Source organism: Myxocyprinus asiaticus, chromosome 18, assembly GCF_019703515.2.
Source record: "Myxocyprinus asiaticus isolate MX2 ecotype Aquarium Trade chromosome 18, UBuf_Myxa_2, whole genome shotgun sequence".
Taxonomy (NCBI): domain Eukaryota; kingdom Metazoa; phylum Chordata; class Actinopteri; order Cypriniformes; family Catostomidae; genus Myxocyprinus; species Myxocyprinus asiaticus.
In genome coordinates, this window is record NC_059361.1 from 37,944,342 (window position 1) to 37,959,091 (window position 14,750).

Genomic DNA, 14,750 nt, shown 5'->3' on the forward strand with positions numbered 1-14,750 from the left:
TAATATAACGTTAACCTTGTCCTGACAACCATGTCACTCAGGTTTATCTTTGCTATTGTTTGCTATGTTAGCCAACTATAGTTTGTCAGTGCAGTCAGTAACAGCAGATTGAAAAGTTAATATCAGAGCATCTTTTTGCAGCTCAGCAGCCAACAGTGCAATGGTGGATTGTGTCTGTTGATCTCTCGACTCTGCCATATTAATATAGTCAGCATTTCACTGATACTAAACAGTAATATTGATATTTATTTAGCTATTTATTTTATTTTTATTTATTCTTTATTTTAATGGTCAGCATTTGACTGATACTAAACAGTACTGATGTTTATTTAGCTATTTATTTTATTTATATTTATTCTTTATTTTAATGGTCAGCATTTGACTGATACTAAACAGTAATACTGATGTTTATTTAGCTATTTATGTTATTTCGGTTTATTCTTTATTTTAATGGTCAGCATTTTACTGATACAAAACAGTACTGATGTTTATTTAGCTATTTAATTTATTTTTATTTATTCTTTATTTTAATGGTCAGCATTTGACTGATACTAAACAGTACTGATGTTTATTTAGCTATTTATTTTATTTTTATTTATTCTTTATTTAAATAGTCAGCATTTGACTGATATTAAACAGTACTGATGTTTATTTTGCTATTTATTGTATTTTTATTTATTCTTTATTTTAATGGTCAGCATTTGACTGATACTAAACAGTACTGATGTTTATTTAGCTATTTATTTTATTTGTATTTATTCTTTATTTTAATGGTCAGCATTTGACTGATACTAAACAGTACTGATGTTTATTTAGCTATTTATTTTATTTTTATTTATTCTTTATTTAAATGGTCAGCATTTGACTGATATTAATCAGTACTGATGTTTATTTTGCTATTTATTGTATTTTTATTTATTCTTTATTTTAATGGTCAGCATTTGACTGATACTAAACAGTACTGATGTTTATTTAGCTATTTATTTTATTTTTATTTATTCTTTATTTTAATGGTCAGCATTTGACATACTAAACATACAGTACTGATGTTTATTTAGCTATTTATTGTATTTTTATTTATTCTTTATTTAAATGGTCAGCATTTGACTGATACTAAACAGTACTGATGTTTATTTAGCTATTAATTTCATTTTTATTTATTCTTCATTTAAATGGTCAGCAATTGACTGATACTAAACATACAGTACTGATGTTTATTTAGTTATTTATTATATTTTTATTTATTATTTATTTTCTCAGAGTCCATTTCTAGAATTGGTTGACAATGTATAATAATAATGTCAAATATTCTTTGATTTAAAAAAAAAAAAAAAAAAAAAAAAAAAAAATTGTTTAAGAAAGCAGCCTTCTGAGTACCTTTGCATCGTCATATCGGTGCAAAATCCACATAGAAAAGATCTGTTTTCATTCCAGCTCAAAAGTTAACTATATCGGCCACCATATCGGTAATCGGTGAATTTTCCCTCTCTAAAATCGTTATCGTATCGGTCCCATATCCCATATCGGTCGGGTTCTACTGTCCATTGACAAAGCTGTCAGTCGGTATAATCTCAAAATAGACAAATATTGGCTGATTAATCAGCCTGGCAGCTATATCTGTCTGTCACTAACAGTGTGCATCGGGTACTTACAGGTACTTAAATGATAAGGTACTTCAACGAATACCATGTTAAAAGTTCAAATTTGCAGATGTTACCTATAACTATTTTTACCTGATCTGACCCTTAAATTACTTTCATTGGTGTAAACCAATGTAGTCAGGTTGATTAAATCATTGTAACAGGGGGGATAAAATGGGAAAAGGAGGAGGCGGGAACCGGACAAACCATCAAAGTAATATTTAATGTAAAATTAAAACATAAACACACACACGGCAGCTGCGTGTTGCTCTCTCTCTCCTGAACTGCCACATCTGGCTGCCTTTATCCCTCTCCTCGGCTGATTAGCCCGATTGAGGGTTGGGGGCGAGTAGTGATGGCCCGGCCCCGCCCTCCTCCTCGTCACAAACATCTTTAATCATATTTCGACCAATACATTTAGATGTTACCTATTTTCTTTAACATGAAGAAACATTTTATGGGTGAATCTCACAAAATCTGTCAATAATATGTCATATTAAGTGCTATAAAAACAGGTCATATTTCTCCCTAAAATCAAAATATTGACAGCCGTGTAAAGAGGGGTGCTGTGAAACACATTCTGTTATTTCTTGGCTTGTTGGTGCACGACTCGGCAGATATTCACATTACCTGCTGGTCTCATAACATCTGAGAGGTATATTTTCTTGAACTGTTAGCATGGTAATGACATGGGTAAGCAAACATCAGATAGCGTAATTGACGACTAAATTGCAGTCTTGAGTGTGTAATGTTGTGCGTCTTTAGCAGAGAGAGGAGCCCTGGGTATGCAATTATTGAACAGATGTTTGCACCATACTAAGCTACGGCAAACAAGCTTGGATGAAAGCTTTTCCCATTAGCATGCACATGTTTCACATGGCGCCTTTGAAGGACCACTTTGTATAGCCAGTTTCTAGTCTGAAATACTGATACAAGGAATTTTCTGAAGAGCAAAAAAAAAAAAAAAAAAAAGATTATAAAGAAAAATATAAAAAAATATAAAAGGTATTTCCCTCCCAAGCAGTACTGTGCAGTCAAGCTAGATTGGGTAGTGTTAAAAACATTTTTCATTGTAATATGCAGAGACAACTATAAGTAAGCCATTTGTACTGTAGCTCTGTGGCAATTTCAAAACATGAATAAATCTTTCATGAATAAATCAGTGTTTTTGAACAAGTATTAGTGTTAAGATTATTCTTGTTTACTTCCAGGCACTGACTCAAATTTTTCCCTTTGAAAGTATGTGACTACTTTGGTGGCTTTTCTTGCTTTCCAAGACTGTCTATAGCGTGAGCCAACAGCATTTGAGTGCGAGCTGTGAAGGAGCATATCTTTGGTTTGACCCACTAAACTAATATGCCCTTCACTGAACCAAACATGATTTGAGCCTGAACAAGAGATCTTGTTCATTAAAGAACTGAACAAATCAGGCATCTTGTTCTTGAACTAGGATCTGTTGACCGACTGAAAGAGAGGGGAAAAGTTTTTTTGTATATTCAGTTCGCCCCTTTGTCGATCGACTGAGTGTTTTGGGCCAGATCGAGACTCTGAAAGAATCTTTTTGTTGAACGGATTCAAAAGACTTGAATCAAAATTCCCACCACTGCAAAACTCTGTTTTCAGAGATCAGCTAATGGCGTGAGTTTGAAGCAGGACTATATGTTTACTTGTCCAATGGCAGATGAGGGAGTCTTTAGAAAAACATGTTTGAAAAGAAAGTCGGTAGAACTTTATTTTTGAAATATTTTCATGGACAGAGCAAAAATAAAATAAGTTGGTAAAAATAAAAATAAAGTAAAAAATGTTGGTTAATCAGTATTCGCTACTTGCTAAATAACTATACTATATAAGCAATATCAAACGAGCTAGAGTAATCAGAAATATGCAATGGAAGTATTATGGATTACAGAAGTAAAATGGATTTGTCAATAATTTTCGAATTATTTGTCGACCAATGAATACATTAAAATGATTACAATCCTGAACATACAGTTACATCCTTGATTTTAAAACATCTCAAGAAATATTTCATAAATAAAATATACGCAGTGCTTTACAAATTTAATAAATTAAATACACATGAATTCATTATATACTTTTTTCTTTTAATGTAAAGTAGAACACAAATCTGAAATCATCATCACTTTCTGTGATAATGTGATACAATAAGGACATCTTCATTTAAAATATAATGTCTGTATCATTCATCAGAACTGCACAAAGTGTTGTGGAGCCTGGTCACAGAGTTTTATCACTCAAACCCACACAGCATCTGAGCAAAGAACAGATTGCACACACACACGTACACTCAAGATATCACAGATTTTATTCATGTCATTCTATCGATGTGAACTGAAAGTCTTATTAAACTCAAGGTGTTTTTAAACAAACTATACTGTAGTGTTTTCATGCTCATTCAAATATTATTCCTCTTTCCAAAACCTAGTGAGCTAGCCTCACTCTCTACATAGCCAGCTCCCTTCTTTAGAGCATCTTGAATCCTTATAAATGACTGATTTGGAACATCTCTACATAACCAGCAACGCAGTGTGCCACACTAATAGTGCTCTTCGCGTGAAGCGCAAAGAAAACTCAGCTCTTAATTGATTCCAGGGGAGTTTGATGTTAGCATATTGCTGAGCTAATGACACGATACTCCAATAAGCATAAATATACATAGCACACACAAATATTGTGTAAAATAGTCAAATAATAGTCACATTTATTTACAGTACACTAATCCATTTTTTTAAATATTATTTATTTTTTATTTTTTTATCAATACCATTAATATTGACATTTCTCTCGACTTGTCCGCCATCTTGGATGAATGTTTTTTACTGAGCATGTAGCAATTAATCAGGAATTTTTGTGTGCCCAAAAGCTCTCTAAAACCACCAAACCAGACCAGCCTGAGCAGGCTGGGAGACCAGTTAAGACTAACAAACCAGTTAAGGCTGGTTATTTTTTTATTTTATTTTTTCAGCAGGGATTGAAAAATTCATATCGGTCTACTACTACCTATGATACCTTAAAATGTGGTCTCTGTAGGCAGATTATTAAGCTTTAGATGAAACCTGCCACAGTAATGGTGTGACAAGGTAGGCACTGTAAAGACTACACCCAATATGTTTTCCATTGCATTATTTTATCAATAATAAATATCTCCAACTAATTTGTTTATCATTAATAAAGATCTCCAGCTAATTTGTTTATATTAAGAAGCATTGACATTTGTGTTCTAAAGAGTTCATATTAGTCTGGTTTGTCAGACCTTTTTAGCCCTTGTATCAAACCCCCTTTAGCATTTAATCTCTGTGAAAGGTTCAGCGGGTGACCGCCTTCCCGTGGGCCATGTCTGTCTGCGAATAAATACTCTAATGCTGGTGGGAACAGAGCGAGTGAGGCACAGGGAGTCTCTATACGAAGTGATACCATCTGAGACTTCTCGAGTGCATCAAAATGAAAGTGTCGATTGGGGTTTTGAAAGAGACCAAGATGGGGACAGTGTGAAAGAAGGGAAAGGCTTTGCTGTTATAGATGCCAACCTGCAAATGTTGCAATATGTTAAAAGTTCTGTCTGTGTCAGAGGTGCCTGTAAAATGTGTTAACTGCATGATAACTTTGCAGAGGTTGTGCTTCTTATATAGCGTAAGGTGGAATAGCTCCCCATTTTGCTTTGCTAAAATACTGCCATTTTGAGACTTTGCAGAGTAATCCTATGTTTAGCAGGTGAGTCCCAATGGTCAGAATCCTGCTATGTGATATTTAAGAAGTGAAAGTTTTTTTCCCTGCCAGGCAATCAAGCTTTCTGACCCCGTCTGCCTGTCTGGGCCATTTAGAATGGCATTTTGGTTTTCCCATAGGTAATTCCTGCATCCACACGTGACTTGAAAATATGGTGCGATTTGCTAAGGGGTATTAATTGAATCGGACTGTGGAATAAAATTGGACTGATAACTCAAAAAGGAAAAAAGGAAAAGTCTTTTTCCAGGTTGTTTTTTCTGCTCTGCCTCTAGCAATCTGTGGTACTTGCATAAGGTCATGACAATACTTCACAATCTGTTTACTGCAAGGCAAATAAGTAATTTGTTCTTCATGTCTGCCCATGACTTGAATTGTTGCCTGGCAATCTTTGTGGTCATTCTAGTTTCTAAGAGGTGTTGAGAAACTGTCCCTCCCCATGTCAGGGACAAACACAATAGGCCTGCAGTGTTGGGGAGTAACTAGCTAAAGGTAGCAACACTACTAGCTTAACTACATTTTTTCAGGAGCATGACAGTAGTTCAGCTGTATTCAAAATTAACTTGATACATTTTCAGTTGAAGACAATATGTGCCGAAAAATGGAAATGTATGTTTAAAAAATCTAAAAAGTTTTCAGGTAATGAATTTAGCTAGATGCTAATACTTACATGTAAAAGCTAACACTATGTGACAAGGGCTTGTCTTGTCAAAACATTACAAAATACAATTTTATGATGTGGTAATATGTTTGCCTTTTTTACTTGTAGACAATAAGTGATGAGGAATTCAAGGCAGTTTTAAATGAATGTTTAACCTAAAAGTTAATTAATAATACATTTTAAGGTAATTAATTTAGTTAATTAATATAATTCTAGATGCTAACACTTACATGTAAACACAAACTTTAAAACACTGTCTTACCACACAGACAAACTACCTGCAATACAGCTCAAACATGCACTAAATGTATTTAAATTAAGAAATTGCCATTTCTTTTTAGCGCAAACACCCACTGAAAGCAGGTAATATATAGATTTTTTTTTTTTTTTTTTTTTTTTTTTAAGAGAAGTTTATACACATTTTCTATTGATCATGGCAACAGTTATTCATAATATGGTGATCAAGTGATTTTAACTGGGCATATATCCAGATGTGCGTTGTAGTTAAGCACATTTTCTGCATTTTAAAGAGCTGATGCAGGTTTCTGGACTGCAGTGGTGAAGTAATGCTGTACAGCCTGGCAAAGTATGCCAGTGGTCTATATTTCAAAGCAGGATTAAATTGGCAAGCTAGGTAAGATTTAACTCAAGAGCAAACTCTGAGGTAAATATTCAGAACATGGCTGAATTTATCGGAATATCGCAAATGTACATATCACGATATGCATATCACAAGGGCTTGTGATAACAGAATGATTTTAATATAGTAATGTTCATAGATAGCAGAGAATAGACTGGGCATGCAATTGTGACTTGGTGTGTGTGCGTTCAGTGTACACAGGTGCTGATCCTGTGAGTGCTGCTCCGGTGCTCGATATATTCCCCATTCATTTTCTCCATTGTCATTTCAACATTAACAGATTAACGTTAACATGGGCGATTACATGAGAGAAGAGCCATTTCAATAAGTTGTACTGTATCTTTCAACATACCCTCAAATGTTCATTCATGTTTTGTTTTTTGTTTTTTTTTTTGAGAAAGAGAGCATTGTGCCCCTCTGTTTGAATGCCCAACTGCTACAGTCTGTCACATGCACCATTAAAGAGCATGAATACAACATTTATTGTTTGAATTTTGAGATAAAAAGTGACATCATGTGAAAGCTGAGACTAAAACCGTGATGGAGCGTGTCACAATTTGTGCATATGTTGCTGTTGCTGTTGCTGGCGCTGTGCTGTGCTTTCACTCTGCATTTTGTGTTTGTCTGTGTGTTTGTGTGTGTGTGCATAATGAGACAAGACACCGGTATACAAAGAAACGGCAAGCACTTCCGGACATAATATTTCAAAATAAAAGTCATATAACTCATTTTGAAATGAATATGAACATGAATTACAGTGTAAAAATAAAATAAAATATTTTACAACACAGCTTAGTTTAGGATATCCCACAGTATGGTGAAATTAACTTTATTAAGTATGCTTAAAAATAATAATAATAATAACAAGAGTAATATTAAAATCTGCCACATAGCTAAAGGTAAAACTGTACATATTACGGTATATGCAGTCTATATGCAATTATTAACAAAATACAACTATATTTGTGATATCTGGGAAAGATGGTCTTTTTTTTATTCCAATAAACTTCAGTTTATTTGGGCAATGGGGGTTCTGATGTTCCGTGTGCTCCGATGATGTATTACTATATTTAGATATAGTATTATCGAATGGCATTTAGTATTTTCCGACAACTTATCGCATATCACATTTACCACCATATCGTGCAGCGCTAATTCAGAAAAGTGTAAATGCCACTCAAACTTCTTCTTTCACAGATTTGTTGGCCATGCACATACATTTCACTTGAAGTTCAATAGAAGCACATTGGTACAACAAATATATTATTACTTGTCATGTTGCTTGAAAGAAAGAACAATAGGTCTTATAAATGCATACAATCTTCTCATATTACAAGTGCTCACTTTTTAATTATTTAATAGTAGGCTATATAAATATATATATATATATATATATATATATATATATATATATATATATATATATATATATATATATATAATATACACTACCGTTCAAAAGTTTGGGGTCACTTGCCTGAAATGTTTCTCATGATCTTAAAAATCTTTTGATCTGGAGGCGTATGCTTAAATGTTTGAAATAAGTTTTATAGACAAAAAATATAATTGTGCCAACATATTAATTTATTTAATTACATAAGTTTCTGAAATGGATGAATTGGACCAAATAATAAAGAAAAGCAGCCAATAAGTGCCCAACATAGATGGGAACTCCTTCAATACTGTTTAAAAAGCATCCCAGGGTGATACCTCAAGAAGTTGGTTGAGAAAATGTCAAGAGTACATGTCTGCAAATTCTGGGCAAAGGGTGAGTACTTTGAAGATGCTAAAATATAACATAGTTTTGATTTATTTTGGATTTTTTTAGTCACAACATAATTCCCATAGTTCCATTTCTATTATTCCATAGTTGTGATGACTTTATTATTATTCTAATATGTGAAAAAATAAATAAATAAATAAATAAATAAAAGAATGAGTAAGTGACCCTAAACTTTTGAATGGTAGTGTATATATATTAAATGGTATTGAGCTTTTAACTTGAATTAATATAGAGTTTGTTTTATATTTTAAACAAAGATTTAAGCTTTTAAAATGAATAAGCCTCAATGTTCGTGTTGTGGTCCTGTATGAATTCACTTACACATTGTTATATCAGCCATTTTTTATGTCTTCATCGCATTCAGAATTTTTTTTCCAGCAGTCCTCTCAAGTTCTCATGAGAGCAGCTGTGTTTGTTCTTGCTTTGTAAATGTGTTGAAATTAGGGATGTGCAAAACTACCAATTTTCATAATCGAGTAGTCAGCAGGTTGTTTGAAAGAGTAATGGACTAGTATAATATGCGTTTCATAGGGATATATGTATGTTAAACTAAAGGGTGGCAAGGTGGCTCAGTGGTTAGTGCTATTGCTGTACAGCAAGAAGGTCCTGGGTTTGAGTCCTGCTCAACTGGGCCTTTTTGTGTGGAGTTTGCATGTTCTTCCCCTGTTTGTGTGGGTTTCCTCCAGGTAATCCAGTTTCCTCCACAAGTCCAAAAACATGCAGTTTAAATGAATTGGAGACTCTAAAATTGCCCAGTAGGTGTGAGTGAGATTGAAATGTCACTACCAATAACAGCCTCTCTGCACAACTACATGAGGATGACACACACCGAATTTTAAGTATTCTGCTTCTAACGCAGGTGCGCTGTCTGTCACATGGACAAGTGCTTGTGTGTTTCTTTTTCTTTGATCTTCAATGGTCATGAAAATTCTATAACATCATAACCACGCACTGCAAGACTGTAAAAACTTCTTAAAACGGCATACCTTGTTGATGCTTTATAACGAGACCATCAAGCAGCTACATGGCTCTGCGTCAATGTGTGTTAGACCAATAGAAATGTCAACTGCTAGAAATGTGTCAAGTATCATGTCTATCGCGGTTATGCAAAATCCGTGGCAATGCACATTTCCAGAAATCATTGTATTATAATCATAATTGTCCATTTCTCACGGCCATCAATGGTAGTGCTCTCTCGTGCGTGCACATGAGCAAACACATAGAGCACGAGAATTGCTTCTTTGTGGTAGTTTATGTCATTTAAAATATATTAACATTGTATAACTTTCATGAATAACCCATAAATCATTATTGCATTATACAATGCTTAATAGACAGTTAAAACTGAAAATATATTAATGTAGTTATGGACACCTGCATTCAGAATGAACTGGCACTTCATGCTGATGGTCCACCAGAGAGCCACACTTAACAGCCAATACTCTCGGCTATGTGTTTACACACCGGAAAATAAATTTAAGCGCAGGTGGTCTGCAGAATGCAGTAAATAATGTGCAAAATGGTCACTCTGCCACTGACTTAAAGTGTATTGAAGTGTTGCCTTAAACACACATTTTGAATTTAAATTACTTTTTAAAAACGCTATAGATTTTTTGCCAGTGTTGTTACTTTGCTGACTTATTTTTTTTTTCTGTTCTCAGATTAAAAGAGCTGTTAGTATTAAACCCCTAAGTCAGGGTTGCTGAAAAGCTAAATTAGAGTTTATAGATTCATGATTTTACAGGAATTTTTGGGAGTCTATGCTATAGGGCTTGGCAGTATTTTGCAGTACTGTTTATACCGCTGTAAATATACTGTAGTTGGACAGCTATCAGTGTCCATGGCTGCTTTACATTATTTATATGTGAAAGCAACAAAGAAAAATGAAGTATTGCATAGATACAGAGTGGTATTAATCAAAAATAGACATTAAAACATGTCTATTTAATATAGAAACCTTTTATATTTTTCATTGAATTTCTAGCAAAAATAACTATATTGTGATTTATACCGTTGCAGTGACATAAAATGACTCATACCGTGATATGTGATCTTGTTCATACCGCCCACCCTTAGTCTATGATCTATGGATGCATAATTTGCCACATTATAATAGGTAGTCAATACAGTTTTATTTAGATGTAAAATCAACATTTATTTATTTATTTATTTATTTATTTTTTTTTTAATCCATTACATATCTGTGGTTGTTTTTTGGATCACGATTAAAGCTTTAATCGAAATTACATCTTGGAATGGATTAGTGTATTTGTTTTCCATTAAACGATGATTGTGCCGCTAATTTATTCCAAGCCAAAATCAAGGATAAACACTGGCTGACTCTACAAGCTGTAATTAGTAATCAAAAACATTACTTATCACCAACCAACAAGTATGATTGAAACAACTGCAATCCATTTTAAACATTCCCACACAGTCCTTACAGGGATAGTTCATCAAAAATAAATAAATAAAAATAAAAAAAAATCAGTTAAAACATCTCATATTGCTACAAACATGAATGACTTTCTTCCATGAAAATGAGGCGATTTTAGGCAGAATGTTAGCAACAGTAACAATTAATGTTGTTTGTATGGAAAAAAGAAAGTGAAAGTGACTACATTCAGCCTAACTGAGTAAATGATGACAGAATTTTCATTTTTGGATTAATTTTCCCTTGAAGTCAAATAGCCACCGAAACCAATGACTGAGGTGTGGGTTTTCACATTCCCATAGCATGTGAAATAAAGAGAGCAGCCGAGGAATTTTAAAATGACCATAAATTACCAGTACCTTTGGTGATCACTCAATGGCTTGAAGGCAAAAGCTGTTGTGAAACTCGCATTGTTTTAATACAGTCTAATACTTTGGGGAAACTCAGACAAGCATGCTAGGAACCAATGATTGGGACATTACTGAATCCTACAGCTCTCTCAAGCTGAAAATACAGTAATTGCTCTACTGAGGTTTACACATTGCCAGCTGAATTTCTGCACCTCGCCCCTGTGGGTGAGTGTATGTGAGTTAATGTGGAATAAAGCTGATATAAAGATTATCAGGCTGAAAAAAAAAAAAAAAAAAAAAAATGCACCAAGATTGCAGATGATTTCAATGCTTACTCTAACACAATGAAGAAAGATATTTTACTAGTTGAAAATTTAAGTTTCACATATCATCATAGCCTACTACAAAAATGTAATAAACTTGTTGCTTGCTTTATGGCTGAGCACATGAAAAAAATATTCTGAAATTGTAAAAATCTGCTTTTAACTTTATAAGGTATTGTTAATCACCGTAAATATTACAGAAGAGCACATGATGACATGACGTTGACCAATAGTGGCTCTTCCAGGAGCAATGACCAACAAACATGTCGAGACAGTGCCCAGCGTCACTCACACAAACACTAAACACCATCAGGGGTAACACATGTGAAAATTTAAATATTGCAGTAAAAATTAAATAAAGTACATTACATATAAAACAGAACATCCCAATGAACATAACTGATATTAAAAATAAGAAGAGACATAAAAATTTCCCATAAAATATAATGAAATATAATGGGTCATGCAGGGAATTGTGGGTTCACCCTATTATTGTTTTTACTGTAGTTTTAACAATAATTTACTGTACAAAAGTACATGTACTCTCTTGTTAAACAATGCAAATTTGTACCTTTAATTATACAGGAAAATCATACTTTTGTCATCTAACAAATTTAATTTTTACAACATTTTATGGTAAAAACTACTGTATTGTAATTGTATATTTTACAGGTAATACTCATTAATCAATTAATGTTTTTTTTTTTTTTTTCTGTAGCATTTTTACAGTCTTTCACCATTAAAATTACAGACATTTTTACAGTGTAGCAATATTAATTGCAGATATCTGTAATGTGATTGTAACGTAAGAAAGCCTTGTAAGATATCTTTAATTACTATTCAGTTTAATGATGTCTGAAATCCATTTCCATAAATCTGAAATACAAAATCTAACATGCTTAAATAAATTTACAGATATCAAACAGTAGCATTTGACTAGTAATAATTCAATTGTTGATATCAGGAAATGAACATTTGCACTAGAAACAGTGTAATTATTGATATCAGAATGTATCGTCAGCTACATTGCTGATATGTGAAATTAGAATTGCAACTAGTAAGAAATGTATTGTAGATCTCTACAGTTGTATTTTGAGCAGTGAAGACTGAATGACAGATCATTGTGAAATTACTGTGAAAAACAACTAGTGAAAATGCAGTTACAAAAATCGATGTAAACTTGTTAAATTTTCATTTTTGACTGGGTATTTCCACAAGTAATGACACCTATTTATATTTATTTTTTATATCAAGAGTGAAAGTTTTAACTAGTGCAAACCAACAGTAAATACTGATATTAAAAATGAGCATTTTTTACTAGTAGTAATTCTATTTTTGATCTCAAGAATTAGCATCTTAAATAGGAAACATTTATTTATAGATCTATATATAGTAATTAATATCCTGCAAGAGATTAAATGTCAAAAGAGTTTGTTATAGAACATTTTTTGTCAACTATTCCTTTAAAAGGAAAATAATAATAATAATAATAATAATTATAAATAAATTCAAAAATCATCCCAATTTTCATTCATTTAAATTGCTTATATATTTGCTGAAATATTATTGCAAATATATTGTGAATAATATTATATCACCCAGCCCTATATGTACATGTCTGCATTGTCTGGTGTGCTACTAAAAAGGGCACTTAAGGCAGCCCTGTGTATCTTCTTAAGAGAAAGTGTTCATTGACACATGTCTTCCAGAAAATTGCGCCTGACAGCTCTATTGAAGCAAGTGGAGTGTTAAGATGGCACTAATAGCTCTGAAAGTTTGACATTTAAGGTTCTAATGATGACTCCTCTCATAAAGAGCTTTCTGTTATTCTCAAATTTATTATTATTTTTAATGGACATTGTCACTTCACAGACTAAATGCAACAAAGAGCTGATATTGTATCCGTGTGGCAGCGGCTTCAAGAGACTGCATGTATACTCTGAAATCTTCCCAACTTTACCTATGGCAGAGATATTTGAAGAAAATTAATTTAAATGAATGTTCTGGGTTCAATAGAATTTCACATCTATCAGCAGAATTTGTGACATTCTGTCGATTATCACAGGAAGTTATTTTGGCTCATCTCTCAGTTTGCATCAACAAACACAAGTCTTGTTTACAGTAATGCACTTTCAGTGGAAGTCTATGGGGCAAGGCATTCCAGGCGGTTTAAAACAAAATTGTGCAGCTTATATATATATATATATATATATATATATAAACCTTTCTGGTTTCCTTGAACATGATGTTTTAAAGTTACTGAGTTTATGGTCTTGTACATTGTCATGTCAGGAGTTGGAAGATTGGATTATAACTTTGCCTTGCCCCATAGGAGTGAACCTAATTGGAGTGAGAATTGTGGGGTCTGGCTGACAGCTATATTGATAATAAATAGGGTTGTCAATCGATAAACATTTTAATCAAATTAATTACAATACATGCTGATTAATTAATCACATTAATCTCAATTAAATATATCATTATTTGCTGAAAAAAGCCCCCAAATATAGATAATTCAATATAACTAATACATTCAAATAATTTATAATGTAGCCTACAGTCGACAGCAGTCTGTCCTCTTCTCACAGGACGCTGTCAGGGTTTGTGTAGGGATGAGGTGAGAGATCCAAATGCAGAACTTTAAAGTGCACCTATTATGGTTTTTCAAATATTAACTTTCATGTAGTGTGTTATATAGCTATTTGTGAATGTAAAAAAGTCTGCAAAGTTTCAAAAATCTAAGTGTACAACAAAGGGAGTTATTGACTCCCAAAAGAAAGAACCGATTCTGAACACCTGAAACAAGTCGTTAGTAGTTCTAGACTTACTTCCTGTACTAACCTATGTAATTTGGTAACAAAAAACCCACCTCTGGTCTTCATTGGCTGCTCATGAACAGCTTTGACCTGCCCTCAAACACTACATTAAGTGGTAGACCAATCACAACAGACTGGGGCATCTGACCAATCAGAGCAGAGTAGGCTCTCTGAGAGGAGTTTAGAATAAATCCTTTAGAATGGATCATTGAATGAGTTGTTTTTGACACTGGGAAAAAAAGGTAGTGCTGCAATTTAAATTATGAGCAAATTAAAGTGTTTTTTGACCTTGGATGCATGTAAATCTATTGTATGAGAACTTTAAAACAAAATTAGGCACGTTTAAAAACCATAACAGG

At 33.1% G+C, this 14,750-nt stretch overlaps 1 protein-coding gene across 3 annotated transcripts in view; it reads left to right on the plus strand.

The window, feature by feature from the left end:
* Positions 1 to 14,750, plus strand: part of LOC127455675 (contactin-5-like) — a 389,595-nt gene that overhangs the window by 131,996 nt on the left and 242,849 nt on the right. The gene's annotated exons all lie outside the window — the stretch shown is intronic.